General features: G+C 41.2%; 1 long non-coding RNA gene across 7 annotated transcripts in view; it reads right to left on the bottom strand.

The window, feature by feature from the left end:
- The window catches only part of LOC138689672 (uncharacterized), a 159,651-nt gene that overhangs the window by 3,636 nt on the left and 140,245 nt on the right, over positions 1–15,770 (bottom strand). For 4 of the 7 annotated variants that reach the window (XR_011328575.1, XR_011328573.1, XR_011328572.1 and 1 more), the window contains one exon: positions 3,454–3,675. This is a non-coding gene — a long non-coding RNA (uncharacterized lncRNA). Of the gene's footprint in view, positions 1–3,453; positions 3,676–3,794; positions 3,881–15,770 lie in introns of all 7 variants that reach the window. The other 3 variants (XR_011328568.1, XR_011328574.1, XR_011328570.1) reach the window with 1 other exon arrangement.

The following is a 15,770-nucleotide window of genomic DNA, read 5'->3' as shown; positions in this document are numbered from 1 at the left end:
TAGTGATGGCTGAAGCTCTCAGAAGATTCTGTGGTTGAATTAGAATAAGCATTCAAGAAGTTCAAATGTTAATCCAAGCCTCTTTAGTTTATAACGATGGAAGTCACTCTCTAGAGCTGGCTTACTCATTCCATTTTTAATATATCCTGACTGAAGTTGGGTTTGAACCGCTGCACAAACAGCAGCTGTCACAAAAAGTAGCTCCTTCCTTCATACCCACTCAAAATCAGTAATTGCAGGTGTGTAGAAAAATCAACCGACTGAACAGCAGTCTCCAGACAGCGCTTGCCACAGTCCTGTGTCCTTCTGTGACATTTTACTTTTGCATATACTCAGCTCGAAGGCTTGAAGGCTTGGATTAATCTTATCGAACTGTTAGAATCCCCGTTTCCTTAACATTTGGGAAGCTCAACCTCTTTTTCAAGATACCTGCCTCTTGCCAGTGACTACAGTGAAGGAGCTAGACTCCTAATTTGAGCATCTCATTTATTTGCCTGTACTTTGGAAGGATCAAGGTCCAGATGCCTTGTGAAATGTCTGATGTTACGATATCTCCCTGACCGGTAACCTGTCCCTCATAGCTAGTCCATTATGGGATATTTGAAGTCAGCTTTCCCGCACATTGGTGCGCTATAATGGACTGTAACACAGACTTGATTCTCTAAATAGAAGTGTTCATACACAATATACCTAGAGCCTGATTCCCCACTGTCTTATGAATGTGCAGTCAAACCCATGGACTCATAGCAAGTCCACAGGGTGTGTAAAATGCTGTCTAGCACACCTGGAAGTCCCAGGCTCTCAGTCTGCTTAAAAGCAATGGAGGATGAGGCCAGTAGTTGCAACAATTGTACTTATATGCCTAATGTCTGCATGAGCAAATATCAGGCTTGTTATGTATATATTTGATATCTGCAAAGAGTTGTCCAGCTTAATGCATAAACAGAGTAGGTGCATCTTTCCCTTGCGCACCACATGCCAAATATGTGCAAATCAAGCACAAAAGTATGCCATCAGCTGAGATAACCATTTAAAAACAGGTATCTAAAAGTATTACGTAGTAAAGTGCTAAAGAACATAGTTTTAATTTTCAAAATTGCCAAGCAGCAAGCAGCTCTTGGTTTTTTTGAGAATCAGACCACTCACACATTTCCTTTTGGGTTTTGGAACATGATTTTATATACTTATTTTTTTGAGGAACATTGGCCGAATTGCTAGCTGTTGGCCGGAGTCTTTATCAGGAAATTTGTAATTGAACGTTCCAGGCCAAGATGCATAGAAAACAAAACCGGGCAGAAACTTGTATAGTATGGTGGTAGTTACACTGGAAGCAGTAAAAAGGATTAAAAAACCTGGTTCCATTAAAAAGCCCAGTTCAGGAAAAGGGACAGAAATGTACTTCTGTGAACTTGAAATATGTACTTTTGTGTTTGCCGTGATAACAGCAATCTTCCTTACAGCATTGTGCACTTTCAAAGCTTTGAATGAATAACTGTAGCTAATGAATAATAGTACCTTTAAATAAAATCTTAATTGCAAAACAAAGGAATAATAAAGAAAAGTTAGTACTTTTAAAATTTTTTTATTCAAAGCTTAGAAAAGTTTAGGTTGGAGTTTTGGGTGAAGGTTTGGTTGCTGCTTTTTCCCCTTTTATCTGAACCAGCTCACTCAGACCTAATCTTCATCATCTAAACCACATGATTAACACACAAAATAACTTTGGAGCAAGCCAGGTCCAAGCAGGAAGCTGCAAGTACTATCATGTCTTCATGATATTAGCCAGCAAAATAACTGTGGTTTCTTCATTTTTTTGTTGTTTTTTTAATTCTCTACATTTATGTTTTCCTTGAAAGGGGCTTGCGTTTTTGTTTCTTCTTTGTGTTGGAAACTTTCAGATTTACAATCTCACTCCCGGAGGGAATGCTAATTCTCCTAGACAATCTCCACAGACTGGGGCAGGCCTGGACCCTTACGCAAAATGGCTAGGGACAACTCTCACTCTGCTCAGTCAAAACCAAACTGTCCAGCCAGATAGTGCCTCTCCCACCCGGTCAAGTTTAAAAGAAAGTAGCTACGCCTGTATCATTTGAGGGGACTGGTCCTGCTGGTCTGTATTAGGCTTTTTCAGAATATTCCATCTGAATTGGCTGTCCTGAGAAAATAGACGCTCCTTTACTTCTTTCAGGATCCCAGTGGGTTTTAGGTGGGAACTCTGTACTAAGCTGCTCAGATCACAGCAGTTCTGGGCATGTCTAGACATAAAGTTGCTGGTACTGGAAGAAATGTTATCCTGAGCAGGGAGGAACCTACTGAGTTGTAGGTGCTTAAGTCCTCTTTTGCATCTGGCCCTAACTTGCAAGAGAGGAAAAGCCAAATGCTCAAAGGCAGCTTCCATTTTATGGCTCTAAATTATGCAGAAAAATTACGGACTCGATAATTTTGCGCCTGCATTTGTATTGGAGGTGAGGCAGAGCCTTGACCAGGCAGGGAGAGGCTCTGATTCTCTGCCCTTCCTCTGCTCTGTGAATTCAGAGGGAAGAGAGGCCTCATGCCAGCAGAAATCATAGTCCCCATGTGTGTCATACACTCCTATGCAAAGCTCCGCGGTTGGTATTCTGGGTGCTTGTTGGGCAATGGCATGGAGAAGGCTGGTTTCCTTGGAACATTTTCTGTTCATTGTACTGTTCTTTCCCGGCATTTCATAAACCACCACAAAGAAGATGACAAAAAGGGGGAAAAAAACCTTCTTAAAATGAATTGTGTTGTCTCTTCCCTCACTATCCCAATGGCCTTGGCAAGCTCATAAGAGCCAGGCAGAGCTGGTCTCTGCTGGATGTTACTCTTTGCACAATTTTATGATAATCTGGGGGAGTTTGCATGATCAAATGGTGCAAGCACAAGGAGATAAGTCAGGACTCTTAGCCTTCATTCCTGGTTCTGCCACTGAGATCCTGTTTGTATTGGAATGACATATATAAACTCTTTTGGTTGTCCCATTGGCATGAACCTTGTTTTATGTATTTGCTGCTTTTGTTATTTCTAGGGCTATCTGAGGCTCAAATCAAAACAATAGCAAAATGTCCCAATTTATCTGCAAAACAAATTATAATCCTAAGAACTATGACCTCTCTGCTCTGATTGAAAGCCTGTTAAAGACAATGCAAAGACATCTGTTGACTCCAGTATACTTTAGATTACAGTGCAGGCTCTTGATCAGATGGAAAAGAGAAGGACGGCTACTAGAACTCAAGGAAGCAGTGGGAGAACAATGATATATATTAATGGGAGTAAAAACACTCTCAAGGGATGCTGGAAGCAAGACTTGGGCCAAGGCTTGGCTAGAATACACAAGTTTAGGGACCCAGCTTTTCCAGCTTCTTGGCTCATCCTAGGAAGAAAACAGCTTCCTGTCTTAACCTCTTAACATGAGTTCTATATTTGTAATTTTCATACCTGAAAGAACAGCTCAGTTCTGCTTCCATGGCAAAATTCCCAATGACTTCATTGCAAGCACAGCACAGCTCACATCCTTTTAGTCTCTGCTGTTGGGTCTTTTTCACATCTTTCCACACTGTGAGGCTTGACAGGTCCTCTCCCCACTTATGCTCATTCTTGGTCTCTGTTTCTTTGACACAGGTAACAGTTGTTAACTCCATCTAAAGAGCATATTTGTTTCTGTAGCAACCAAAACAGAAAAAAAGGAAATTGATTCAAACACTGTCTTCTGCATCCACTCAAGGCATCTCCGGCTTATAGTGATGTGTCTTCTCCTTGCTTTTCATCGTAAGCCTTACCATTAAGTTCAGCTGTTCTCAGATGGGGCTTATGGAGGAGAATGGGGCAGCTGGACAGTCCTAGCTGCCATACTTGCAGAAGTAGTCTGTAAATGTAGCATGTGATCATCCCAAAGCACAAATAAAAAAAGGAAGAAAAGAATGAACCAAAAATGTATTACTGTTTTTGAAAATGAAATCTCATGATTTCACTACGTAGCACTGCTATTTCAGTATTGTGGTTTTCAAAGCAGTACTAACTTTGTGGTCCTTCTTTAAGTATCTGCTTCCCTGGGGCTGGTATCTACAACTGCCCCCTCTGCCTTTCAAAATCCTCATTTAAATTAACAAAGTGGTTCCAAACAAGTGGTGGGCTACACATAAAATCTGGAAAGTTTATCTAAGAACGGATTTTTCCTAAGTTACTTCAGTCTTTATCAAAATAAAAACTGCAAAGATGCACAACCATGATCCACTAATAACCATGTCATCTCTAGTCCATCTGCTATCATGGTGCAAAATGAGGGCGTTCGAAGAATATGAACACTGATTATATAAGGAGATGCTTTGGGCTGTGATCGGAGATGGCTCTTTCTTCTAAAAATATACTAAATTTGATTCACTAGCAGCAGCAACAAAAAAGATATTTTGGATCATAAGGAAACACTTTGACTCAAATATTTAATTTTGCTTTAAGGGTTTCTAAAAATATAATTAAGCACTAAGCTAAAATGGAAACTCTGAATCCCAAAGCTAAAACATTTCACTTAGAAAATGCTAAAATTGTATCATTTGTTTTGTTTGGAATTTCAGGGTGATATAAGTAAAACAGCCAGTCGAAACTGGTTCTGGTTCACAAAGCATTTCAGTTTTCCTAGATTTGAACATTTTGGCTAAGATTATCCAATGATAAATAATGAGAGGATGTTATTGTGAAGAAATAACATGCTGTCAGAATCAGGATTTCGGTATTACTGGATACAGCTCTATAATGGCAGTTTACTGCATGATTTTATCAACGATATTTCCAGACCTCTCAGCTGAAAGGCAGAGTGGGTACAGTTAACAAGTCAGTCATGGTTTGCTTTTAGTATATTATTAGCTATGGCAAAATTACATCTCAACAAATCCATAAACTCCACTTGACAGGAAAATACCATGCACATCTGTGATGCCACAGAAATGAAGTATCATGATTAAAAAAAAAAACCAACAAAAAACCCCTAATGGTTCTTTTCCCTCAAGATTTTCTTTAGACCTGTCCTCAAAATTAATCCTAGGGCAGGTAATTTATTATGACATTTAAGCAGTGTATTTAATACAGTTGCAGTTCATACTTTAAATTCAAACATAACATCAATCCAACAATTTTTGGCAAATAAAAGGCAGCAATGGAGTGTCAAGAATTCAAGGAGACTCCGATCTAATTTAAATGGTGTTGCTCTCAAAAGCTGGCAGCAAGGAGTGCATCTTTTTAAAATGTTTCTATTAGAAGCTGATGTTTATGATCGCTCTCAGCTTGGCAAGAAAAACACTATTCTAAACATTTACATTTCACATTCTTTAGGCCAGTTGAAAAATGTTGGCTTGCAGTTCTCCACACTGCAGAGAGGTTGTGAGGAATGTTATAGTAGAACGTTAATAGTCATGTACTTTTCTTGTTCTTTGATTTACTGTGTGGTAGTTTTTATACTAGTTGTGTTCTTAATGTTGTCAGTCCTGATCTGCATTTCACTCAAACATGAGCCTAGGTTTATTTTTCTAGCTAACAAAACCAAAGTCAATTAATTTATTAATAATACTTTGTACTAACGTTATAGTCACCATTTGGAGACTTTCCCATTTGAATATATTCACTACATACTGTTGCAAAACTCCCCAGCAGAGTCAGAAAATGAGTATTTTTCAAGAGATGCAGTCTGTGAAGGAGGGAGGCTGTCACTGTTCTGTTTGTTCAGACGATTTGGCCATGTTCTGGTTTGCCTACGACTCTGATCACAGTGTACAGACATCAGCAACAAAAATAATAATATAACGTATAACCCCTGGTCAGACCCTCTGACTCTAAGGTAACTACTTGCCTGAGTAAGTGCCACACTTGAGTAAGACATTTGTGTTCTGCCTGCTGCGTGTCACACATCATGGGCCCCAGTGCACAGCTCTGGTGAGCTCTCATAAATAATACCATTAAAGCCAGCTGGACTGACTACTTGTACCTGCCTACTCACTCCCTTGCACACAGATTTCCCAATCTAACACAACCTAATAGCATCAGGGAAAAAAAAAATTAGCATTGGCTTTATTCTTCACCGAGAGCATTGTTTTCAAAGCAATGTTTTGAAAGTACAATTAAATTGTAGATTAGAGATGTATAAATGTATTCAATGTGTTCCCCATTCCACAAATCACTTAAGGATATGTAGGAATCTTACTGACATCGTTAAATGAATCACTGAATTAAGACTGATGCATGGGATACGATGAAGTCCTAAACATTGCCAACTCCCAGCAAGGCCACTGAAAGTTGATGGTACCTAGGGACTACAGGATTGAATAAATACAAGAACGTATCCACATGAATAATCTTCTGGATGCAAATCACCTCACTGCAGTGTTGCAATCAGTGGGAGTCCCCAGACTGGACTGCTCCTGTGGGTAAGCTCACTCATGGTCTGAGGATCTGCAGAATCAGGCTTGGTGGTATGTGCTGGATGCTTGTGCACTATCATTTTAATTCAGTTTGCTAAGGTGTGTACAATCTCTGTTAAGATACACGTAAGCCACAATCACAGTGGCATCGAGTCAGCTGCTTCAGGATTTGCTGGCAGTTGAACACATGAGGCTGATGGAAGTGGCTGCTTCTATGACACTTGGATAAAGGACAAAATTTGCTGTATGCCTTGCTGGTAGTAGTAGTAGAGAACTCAAGGCAAGGGAATTTTACAAATTGTGAATACAAATTGTAGGTGTGAAGTTTTAATTGCCGTTCATAATTAGGCAACAATACAAACAAACTGTACACATATAATGCCCTTCATCAGAGGAATTCAGGTAACTTTGAAAGTTTATTCAAGTCTTATCAAAACATGATGTTGTGACAGTATTATATGGAGACCCGCTGAAGCAGCTATAAACTACCTTGTCTGGGCCATGGCAAAAAGCCTGGGCCTTACGGCTGCTGGCACTGTGAGGTCAGGAGTGTATTCCGTTCTGGCAGCTCCCTGTGCTCTGAGTTAGCCGAGGGTTTATGTTGTTCAGGGAGGTGCTTTTATTCAGTTGGATAAAAGCTGGGTCTTGCTGGCTTACATCAAACTTGTTTGGGAATATTTGCAGACTCATGGAAACAAAAGACAATGTCTCTTGACAAAACTTTTTAGTGTAATTCTGTGCAAGAACACTCTCATTCCAGAATAAAAATGACCACACAACGACTGACTCAAAACTAACTCCCTGCCAGCCTTTAGAAACTGAAAGTCCCATTTTAAAGTCGAAGGCACTTACAAAAACCCCATGTTTTTATTTAGCTTGTTGTTTCCAGTGTGTACATCCCCCAGAGCAAGGACCCAAACTCCAAATAAAGTGAGGGGAATCTCAAGGTACCCAGTGACAATTGCCTCACTTCATGACAAGCACCCAAAATCAAATAAGGTCAATTGAACTTTGAGGTGCTCAATGACTCATTTCAAGGCAGACATTAAAAATTAAGTATCTTTGAAGGGTTTTGAAAATTTTAGCCTAAGTGACTGGCACAGAGGATGAAGCTGAGGAATTCCTGTTCTCATAGACAAGTCCTCTCAGAGCAATTTATCAGTTAATGATCTATGTTCATATAGATTAGTATATACAGGTCTCTATAGGAAACCAGTAACACATCACAAATTGTAACTTAATAGAATCTGTGTATAACCAGTGTCTTGAATAACACTAATAACTCTGCATAAAGAAATAAAGGGAGCAGTTCAGAGTGGGTGGGAAGCAGTAGCCGACAGGCTGGCTAGGAGGAAGGGAGAAATAATAAGGCACCTAGTTCTCAGGAAGGGCCAGCAGGTGTATTTATAGAGGTCACACACCTTCCGGTCAATTAGGTCTAAACCAAGAGGAACCACTGCTAAAATATCCATTGCTGTTGGCTTTGGTAAAAGCCAATTAGAGACGCATTTATATTATAAAACCTAATTTCTAGGGAATAAAAGTGTGGAGAACTTCAAAGAGTTGCCCGAAGAAGGACGGAGCATGGTGTATGTTCAGGACTGGGACTAACGTATCCCAGTGCCTGAGCGTGTGGACATTCTTTGAGATTCCAGGGAGGATAGCTTAAAACACTGGTGTCTGGTTGCAAAACTTAAGCCAGAATTGAAATAAATTTTATTTGTTTACTTTACATTTTACTTATTTACTTCCTCCTAGTCTAGTATCTAAATGTTCAATTTTAATTGCTTCTAAATAAACACTTGCTTTACTATGAGGCTTGCCTGATGTTGGGGGTAAGGTAAATGAAAACAAAGCTATGGTGTTACAATTCCATGGAGATGATAGATTGAGTCAAAGAAGCACATGTGGGTAACCCTGAGAACCTGTACCTCAGCACAGCTTCATGAGGTTCTGCAAGTGGGAATATTTTTTGCCAGGCTGCAAAGAGCCAGTGCAGGAGCTAGGAATGCCAAGTGCCAAGTTTGCAAACATGGTCCCTTTAGTAGGCACAAACAGAACCCTTTCTGAGGCGCAGAGAGACTCCCCATAGCTTCGCGAAGCCATGGTGCTGTACAATGAGTAGACCAAAGTCATACCACGGGTTAGTGACAAAGCTGAAAAGAATCCAGATTGCCAGCTCCCTGTCCTAAATACCAAAAGTAGTCCTGCCTTCTCCTCTAGGATAAAAGTGTAAGGAAAAATACTCTAAAAGCTTTCAAGAAGCAGTGTGGAGTTTGCTGTTAAAAGAAGAAAACATTATCAAAGGATCAGAAAATTCCACAAAGTAACACAACAGTTACTATTGCAAAACTCTGGGGGATCTCTTCTGTGGTATAGAGTTATTCAGCAGCTCAAATTCATAGCAGCATTTCTTCGTCCTCCACAGTCATAAATTCTTTTTCCTGTTTTGGATAAGTTCAGTAAGCTCAACTCTTCTGGCTTCAGTGAGAGCCAGACTTTGCCTAAAATTTAACATTTTTATTGTCCTTTCCATAGAACATTTATGCTGTGTTTATCAGGTTCATTTCTTTTTTCATTAGAAGTTAATCGCAATGCCATTAGCACTACTTTAATGTCATGAGAATCACACTCTGCAGGGTGCATCCTATGACTGCCTCAAAAACCTCTCCCTGTGGATATTTTGTCTCTGTGAAATACTCTGGTTCCAACTATTCATCTTTGCCAAGAAGAACAATGTTACCAATTATTCCTACAGTGGAAAATAAATCAGAACAATCTTTTGTTTTCTTGCAGTTGGTCGTACATATCCTTCATCAGTAGAAATTCAGCTATGAATTAGAAAAAATTCCTTTCACCTTCCCAGCCTCTTCAGTTTGCGCAGGATTCATAGTATGCCTATGCATCAGATGAGTTATTTTACCTGGGAGGTAGGAATTGTTCCAAGTCCATACCTGCTCAAGATGTAATTCAATTTTATGAAGGAGACTGGCATAATGCCTATCTACAAAAAATCTCCAGCATTATTATGTAGAGCATAGAAGAGCTAACAGTGACCCAGTAAAAGAAATCAAGAATCTGAAGGTGGTTTTGCAGAGAGAAAAGATCTGTCACTAGTGAAAAGAAATGAGGTGAAATTACTGAAAGAACATTTCTGATCATGCAATCAAGGAAACATAGAACAAAACTCCAGGGCACAGAGGGATCTGTGAGTACTACCTTGGGGAGAAGGTACTACAGATACTTCTTCAGATAAGGGCATATCAAAATTCAGTGCCTGAGCTTAGAAACCCAAACATTCATATTAAAAATACAATCAGTTCGCGTTCGTGTATTGGGACATGAGTAGCTTTAGGACTTGGCTCTCATATTCTGCTTAAACATGCAATTCATAAGAATAATTCAGATGTGCCATTACCTTGAAGGTATCAGAAATCAGAGCAGATGCACACTCAGGTTATACAAACAATTGCCCTTCTGCGCATGGAGTTGTGAAAATCTGCTCCTAAAGATTTTTTGCATTTATTTTCACTTTGTACACGAATTGCAGAGGTGTTGTCCGAGGTGCTGAGTCCTCCTCAGGTCACCGTGAAGCTGAAGGAAGCTGCAGGTGCTCCATGCCACCGAAAAATCACGTCATTGGCTTAATCATCAACAAAGTCTTATTACCAAGATTTGCAGCTGGTATCCAATGAAATCTGAGATACCAGTTGGAGTCCTAAGCAACTAGTAATACCAGTTTTTCTAGAAAATTAATAAATGCAAATGTTAAGTGTTCTAAATTCACTTAATAAACAAGTCACCTGGAGACATTTGTGGTTTTCATTAGAACAGAGAATATAAATAGAAAAGGAAATGGAAGGCCTGATACTTAGTGTCCAATAAACCCCACAATGTGGCCAAGCTTTTGGAGGGCTCTCTGGGTATGCAATGAGATAATTAGCAAAATGTCATTGTAGTCTTTCAATCGCTATAAAATACATTTAAATGCTTTCTAAGTGTGCAGCCCATTAGTGACTAATGAAGCAACTGCAGCTGATAGGCTGGATCCTGCACTAAACAAGGCAGAGCAAAGAAGATAAACAGTGCTAAACTGCATGGCAGGCATAAGAGGCTGAGAAGCTCCAAGGAAGTGATTCTGTTCTCAGCTAGTGAAAGAGACTGGCAAGGGATGAACCTTGCCAAGTGCCTCATTAACACAGAGGCAGTGAATCTCAATACATGTCCAGTGTCCATTCACACCCAGTGATTCCGAGGCTAAGTGAGAAGAGGAACTTGAGAGTCATCCCCATTCAGTTTAAGAAACAGTGTGTTGCACCGAGTCTTAGTATTGTTTCCATTCTTGCCTTATCCCCAGTACAACAGCTTGCTGTCCTGTAACAGGCAGACCAAACACCAAGCAAAGTTTTGTATGACTGCTCAGTGCTGAAAAAACAATGCTTCTCCTGAAGTCCTGGCTCTACGAGACATATGTGGATTCCCCTGGAAATCTGCCCAGATCTAAATGTGAGTATGGATATGGGTGTTATTGCCTGCACTCTGTGTTTGTGTTCAAACTCTCCCTTGCCTGCAGTTTCCAGATTTTTCCTATTGAAACTAGGGTGAGATTATAAACTTAAAGGATCTATCAAATAATTAGGTATCATCTTGATAATGAATTATGGATTGAAAACAAGTCTCATAGGCTGAGAAAGTTTGAAAAATTGTGCACTTGCCTCCAAAGGAAAAGGAAAAAGGACATATAAGGAGAATAAAACTACTGTATCACAAGTATAATGTCCTAGCAAAAGTAAATCAAAGGGTAGATTGCATTTTGAATCTGGACAATGAGTAAGATTTTCCCAGCTTCTGCAGTGGCCTAGACATGTGTCACCTTCTACATTCCTCACCAGTCTCTCAGGAAGCAGCTGTAATGTGCAACTACAGTTCCCAGCCATGAAGCCATCACGTGCTACCTGCCAAGTCTGGCAGAGTCCGAGCGATGACACTGCTTCACACTACTGTGTGGACTGCAGTAAAAATTACCCAGCTGACCTCCATAAAAATTAATCGAGTGGCCCTGCTCGAAGCATCATGCGTCTTCCTGGAGTTATGCATTGGAAAGGACTCTCTGAGTCATCCTTCTAATTTGCATATCCCTTTGCATCTTGGCATTAACAGTCAAGAGCCATTGGAGCCAGCTAGAAAAGCCTCATGTTTGTGCTCTCCCATGCAAATACCTCTTCTCCCTATATATTAGTTACTGTGTGTGGGTTTTCTCTCTCACTCTCTCTTGCCATATGTGTGGGAGTTGATGGCATCAACTTTATGAAATCTCAACACATGCCAAGAACAGCTGGAGAAGTTGAAACAAGTTCTGGGTGAGGTGAGTTTCATGGGCAGGGACTGAAATTAGCAAAGGTACCATGGCTGCTTGCCATCCTGAGAGTCTCACATGGAGCATGTGGGCTTTGCTTGCTCCAAAAGCAGATTCCCCATGGAAAAAAAAGGATTTGATTTGATTTAGATAATTATGATGGCAGAGATAGCTGAATTAGAAGAATCTGTTCACCAGGAAAGACCATCTCTGCACCTCTTCCATGACTGGCTCATTATGTAAATATAAAAATTTCATCATAAGTCTGAGGTAATTAATATCTTTAGCCAGCATGTAGCACTCTTCATCTTCAAAATGCTTTACTAACATTAATAATTAATCACCACAACACTCTGGGAAGGTTATCATCTTAATCAATGGGTAAACTGAGGCACAAAGATTTAAAGTATCACAACCTGCCAGTGGCAGTACTCGTGTCCCAGCCTGGTGCTCAGTGTGTTACAGTGCGTGGCCAAGCTACCTGATACGCTTTATGATAAGAAGGAACAAACCAAGAGGGCATTCCAGGATGAATGAAATAAAACTCCCTCCAGACTGCACACAGAGCAGAACCTGTTAATCACTGGCTACTCCCTACAGGTCTCTGCGTTCTCAAATCCAGGATGTCTGTCCTCCCCTTGTAACATCTACATGCTTCTGTTGATCTTTCTACATGTTGCCTTCAGCAGTCCAACAGTATTCCTGACGTGATAGATACACTCTGGCCTTAGCCTTAGCTATGACTCAGGTATTTACATCTTCTTTTTTGGATAATTTTAGAATATAAAGAACGAATGATATGTCTGATGAATTTTAGTGTCATTTAATAACTAGCATCTGCTTTTGAAGCACTTTACATATCTATCTCGGAAGAATTTCCAGCTTTTGCCTCAATCTCTTGTATAGGAACATTTGAGTCTGGTTCAAAGTTTGGTCTTAAGTTGTTAATTTTCTATAATCAAGTCTTGTTTAGGCTAGTAAATGCAGCTTTTATCTTATCAGCTTCTGCTCTTAGTTCTAGCTGGACATCTCCACTAGGTCATAAGCTATTGCTTAGGTATGTCATTCCCAGACAAACCTGGGGAGAGTTGTGAAGAAGTGACCTCCCTGCCCAATTCAGAAAATGAAACTTCAGCACAGCCTACTAAATACAGAAACATGCACATTACATCTGAAAGAAAAGTTTGCTTGTCTTGAGGCTTCACAAGAGGGAACTGTCAAATGTGGCAGGCTGTCATTAAAGACAATTAACCTAATCAAAAATCCCTTTTCTCTTATTTCTGCTTAGTCAGGTGAATATTAAATACTAGATTTTCCAGGGGTACAGAGAAGAAGAGGAAATCAGCATCTATGTTTTCATTCAAACATGCGTATGAAGGAGCAAGTACAGATTTGCCTTTGTATACCTAAAGTATGCATGTAATTAGTATGACTGCACAGGGAGTCATGAGACTTGTATACATGACTGGCCACCTGCATGTCATTTGGGCACTTGTCTTAACAGCGACAACACTTATGTGTGCAACCCCAGCATTTAAACATATGGAAACACACATTTTTCTGGCAAAGTGGACTTGTGAGAGATGCTGTTCTATCCCCACGCTCCCCAAGACTTCTGGTACCTGTTAGAACAATACTTCTCATTGAACATGTAGATTTTTGTACCTGTTTGGTTTAGAGTAAACTGGTTGCTTGTGATGTCTTAACTCCTAGCATCACCACATGAGTACAATTCTCTCCTCAGCGCTCCCAAACCTCTTTTGTGTTTTCCAGAAGTGGAGGAGGCAAAGAAAAACCCTAGTTCCTTTGAGGTGGGAGCTCACCCCAAGGGGGCGGAGAAGGAAGCTGACCTCCAGTGCATTTACTGATCATATTTATTTTTAAAGGCACTTAGCCATAAGTCTCAGCCTATGGCTCTGCTTCCTGCAGGCACACCCTGCTTGTGGCTGTGAAGGTACTCACTAAGCACTAGTAACACCCAGCATTTATATAGGGCTTTTCATCTTCAAAGCACTTCCCGAACATCATTTAATTAATGAATCCTCACAGCCCTCTGTGAGGTATGCACAGTTATTACCCCCACATTTTACAAGTGAGGAAAACTGAGGCAGCGATTAGCTGAGGCAACACTGTGGGAATTGGGATTAGAGCTCAGGAGAGCTCAGGAGAACTCAGGAGTGCCTGGACCCCCGTCCCACGCAATGGTTGCCAGGCTGCCTCATTGGGAAATGCACGTGGTGCCTCAGTTCAGCACAGTGTCTTGAACACAACAGTGCTGACCCTTTGGTGCATCAGCAACGCCTTTTCCTTCCAGGTCCACACTGATCTTCTGTGTGGAGATCTGGAAAAATGTTCATCATTCAGTATTAGTTCCAGATCCTGCTGTCACCCAGACAGGAGATCCAAAGAAAAACACTGGGACTGAGGTGCTGGAAGAGGACAGCTTCTATTACCTGTAGTGCTACCTAACACATTCAGTTTTAGTGCCTTCACAGTGTTTTTAAAATGACATAGAAGGGGGACTTTCACCCAGAGGTCTCAGAGCGCTCTATGGACAAAGGACAGTGTTGCAATTCCAAATCATAGTGTGGCTCTGTGCCGACTGCCAGACCCACTCAGGCTTGGCCTCAGCTGAAGATCTGATGATTCACGACCCTCAGCCCACATTCATGAAAGTTCAGTGAGTTTCACTCACATCCTCCTCAGTAACTGTGGGTTCCTCCCTCGAGAAGCCCCAGGGTATCCCAGTTCCCAGCTGACATGTGGAGGACAGGAGCAGACTTCCTGGTCGTAATGGTAGCCAGTAGGGTGAGAGAGGGCACCAATGATGGGGGTTAAACTTGGATGGTTCAACCTTGTCAAACTTGAACATCCGAGAGAACCTGCAGGGCTTGGTTCCTTTCCAGCCCTCCAGGGCTCTCACAGCCATAATTATTATTGCTGTTGTTGTTATTATAACAAAACATTCATATATTGCCATAAAATACAAACTAGATAATACACGTTCCTTGCCTGAAGAGCTCAGGCTTTAAACAGGTTGGACATTCTGAACTGGATCCCTCAGGAGAGACAGGGAAGGTGCAGACCTTTTACAGCAATTTCCCCTCTCAATTCCTTTCAAGTGCAGCTGGCCCCTGTGAAGGAATACAGGACGTGGCAATAAGCAGCTGACCAGACAGCATCAGAGATACAGCATGCTCCTCCAGCTGTGCCTCGGCTTATGTTCTGCTATGCACAGCAGCTGTGGGAGAGAGATTTGTGGCTGGCAGTCACACTCACAAGGCAGGGGACTGGGGGCAATGGGATTTCACTGAGGATGTGCTTCTCAAATCAGTTGCAGCTCAAACCTGGTACCTACCACTCGGAAAGCAATGATGTCCAACCCCCTGTTCCTGGTGGGGTAGCAGCTCCTAGCTCCTGCCGAGTTCTCACAGGCGCTATCAGGGAATTGCTGTCAATCAGCTGATTAGCAATGCTGCCTCTGTCTGAGCCAGACGGTGTGGTACCACCTGCAGAAATGCAGCAAGAGCTGCTCCGTCCTGCTCCTGTGCAAGACAACCATCCCAGAGGCATTGTTTCAAATGCACCGTTCTACTAAATCGAGGTGGTGGAATTGTAATGCTCAAAAGAAAACAGGAGCATGGTAGTGCATAGTGTGCTAATGCCTTTGCACAGCTGACTGCTGGGAAGCACTGGGGAATCTGTGGTTCGTAAATGCTCTTCTGACTGAGACTGGTGCCTTCTCTCGCTTGTGAGGTCCCTTTTGTTCCCTCCTGACAGCGCTTCCCAGTCTAATCTGAAATGCCATGAGATACTGAGCCAAGGGAGAAGTGGAAAATGTTGCAATTCCTAAGCTGCGCTTTGAAATGAAATAGTAATACTTGTAATTAATAATAATCTCTAATGAAAAAAAAAAATATCCTTGCTTATTCCAATATAGACACTTTAGGTAGTACTAGGGCGTCAGGCAGGCTTATTCAGCCTCTGGACAG

This window comes from Haliaeetus albicilla, chromosome 2 (genome assembly GCF_947461875.1).
Source record: "Haliaeetus albicilla chromosome 2, bHalAlb1.1, whole genome shotgun sequence".
Lineage (NCBI taxonomy): Eukaryota > Metazoa > Chordata > Aves > Accipitriformes > Accipitridae > Haliaeetus > Haliaeetus albicilla.
This window is presented reverse-complemented; position numbering and strand designations above follow the sequence as displayed.